Source organism: Lissotriton vulgaris, chromosome 3_1, assembly GCF_964263255.1.
Source record: "Lissotriton vulgaris chromosome 3_1, aLisVul1.2, whole genome shotgun sequence".
NCBI classification, from domain to species: Eukaryota; Metazoa; Chordata; class Amphibia; order Caudata; family Salamandridae; genus Lissotriton; species Lissotriton vulgaris.
Genome location: NC_141689.1, coordinates 530,664,888 through 530,667,819, shown reverse-complemented (window position 1 = coordinate 530,667,819; position 2,932 = coordinate 530,664,888).

Genomic DNA, 2,932 nt, shown 5'->3' with positions numbered 1-2,932 from the left:
GTGAGCCCTTCTGGAATCAAAAGGGCGACCATGATCTCAAGCACATATTTCTTAGTATATGCCTATTAGTTCATATGTCAGGTTAGTGAGCAATCAGATGACTATCTCTAGCTGCTACTTCCAAAAGAACAGCAAATGCATCTGCAGCATCCCAAATGCTCTCAGCTTATTTAACTTGTTTCATTTCTCCTTCACTATCTCAGACTAGCAGCCAGTGCACCTCTGCCAATAGAAAAGCTGTGGCTATTTGAATTTTTCTTGGGCATGGAGTTTTTATGTTAGAAACTACTTTATAGTATTTGTTTTCTGCAATTAGCTATTTATCTGGATTATGCACCAGTCTGAGTTTTGATATTATACATCTGAATGGCCCTCCAAAAAAGAATCCCCAATGTTTGTTGGACCGTGTTGCAATAGTAAATATGACCCTCCATCAATATATGCAGTTAGATCAGTCAATTAGGATTGAAGTTAGATCAGTCAATCTGAGTCTCCTGAAGGGTATCATGTTTAAAAATGTTTGTACAATTGCAATTTAATATGTTACATGTTAATGTTTATGTCTAGCTCAAATTAATATTGTACACTTTTTTTTAATATATTAATAAAACCGTTTTAAAATGTTAGTTTTCCAAATTCACTGGTAAAGGGTGCCTGCAAGGGATTTCATTTAGGAATATTCTATTTAGTTTAGAAGGAGAGGGTTTTAGTTAGTAAATTCTAAAGCCACAATTCAAACTAATTGAAACCACGTACTTTTTTTTAAATAAATGATCGAAGATATATTCGGGACACCGCAGAAAACAGCAAACGGCAACACGTATTCCTCGGATCATGGGGCGTTGGGTTCCCCAAGCAAAAAAGTAAGTGTGACCAACAGCACACTGTATGCAATATTGTCATCATTCATTGATCAATGGCAAAACTTTGATGTCACTACCTCTGCATGTTTAATTCTGGTGCATACAGGGTCTATTTTCATATGCATAAATATTTTGTCCTGAGGATGGTCTGACAGATATAATCAAAGGAAGACCGAAACATCGACTTGACTGTCTGTTTCTCTAATCACCTCATGTTTACATGATAAGAAATTGTTCAAATATGACAATTGTGTATTGTTGAATCAATTGAGGAACTGACATGTTTATTCATGAAGTATAGGTCAGATTTTATAGGACCTTGTTCATGTCTCTGCATTTGATCTTATGAAATTGTCTTGTATGTACCCTATCAAATATAGTTATGAAGTTTGATAAGCTATTCCTGCGTTTCTCTATTATTTGTCATATTATTTCTTCCAAATTGTCGCTTTTTTGAGAATGCTTTGATTGCATCGTGGTTTCAATTAATTTGAATTGTGGGTTTAGAGTTTACTAACTAAAACCCTCTCCTTATAAACTAACTAGAATATTCCTTTTTTTTTTTTATTGATATTTGCGTTGCAAGTTTACACAGATTATGACATGATTCCTTCTTGAAAAGAAATTCGACTAGATGTTATACAATATATAGATAGAGGAACATAATACAATCCAATACAAAATAAAGAAGAACTGGAACATACATAAGTACGCAATATACAAAATTCGCTATATCATTACTTCATCAGTCCATTTCTGAATTGGTGACCAGATTTTTAACCCAAGTTGTTTCCTTTTTTTCCCCTTGGTGGCATATATTGCTGATTCAAGCTTATATCTAGCTAAGAGACGACCCCTCCATGTGGAGAAAGATGGTGATTCTGGACTGATCCAATCCTGAGATATACATGCGCGAAATTCAGCCATCATGATAAATAATAGATTATTTTGATCAATATCTTTTGAATCTTTGGAAACACCAAACAATATAAGTTCAGGCGATATGGCTATATTTTTACAAAGAATGTATTCAATAAATTTCTTAACATCACAAATTAATCCGTCTAATTTTACACACGAATAAAACATATGTAACGTATTGGCCCCTCTTAAATTACACCGATTACATTTAATTCCAGTAATACTCCCCCATTTCAGAACTTTTGCCGGTGTATAGTATAAATCACACAAAATCATATAATGTTGAGTACGATTACGCCCAGAAAATAAAATAGAGGAAGCCATTTTAATTGATTCTTCCAGAAATACATCCTTTGTACCTAATTTCTCTTCCCATTTATCCCTCAGATTATTAAAGTCATCCACAAGATAAGTCATTAAGGTGTTATAATAGAACCCAATCCTTCTTTTATTATTTAGATTATCTAGGAGTAGAATTGGGCTTAAATCCAGTCTTTCTATGTTGGATGATGAATGTAGGTAGCTGTTAATCTGTAGAAATTTGAAATAATCATTTGAAGGAATTTTAAAGTTACTTTGTAATTCATCAAAAGAAAGTAATATTTCCGAATTATTAATATACAAATCAGAGAGAAAGGTAATCCCCTTATCATTCCCATTTTTCATCACCTGGTCCCTAAATATTGTGGGAAAGCATTGACTTGAGTTTAAAGGCGTATATCTAGTAATTTTCCTAATTCCCACCAGTTTTTTAATAATTCTCCAGGCTTTATATGCTGCAGCCACTATCTTAAATTTTGTTTTTTTATAGTAGCTTGGCTCTATAAATTTTAACAAATGATAATTTGCATCAGTACCTATTACCATTTCATAAATATTTGGATAATGTGTCCAATTAATGGGGATTTTTTTACCTACGATTAAGGGAAACATATATTGGAGTGCGGCTGCTAAATAGTAAAATAAAAAGTGTGGTGCGGCCCACCCCCCCCTATCTTTCGGTATAATCAGCTTCTTATATGCTCTTCTAATACCTTTATAGCCCCATAGAAATCTTATTGCAGTTCTTTCAATTTCTTGGAAAAAGTTTAAAGGAAATTCCAGGGGTATTGTTCTAAATAGGTATAGAAATTTAGGCAATATAAGCA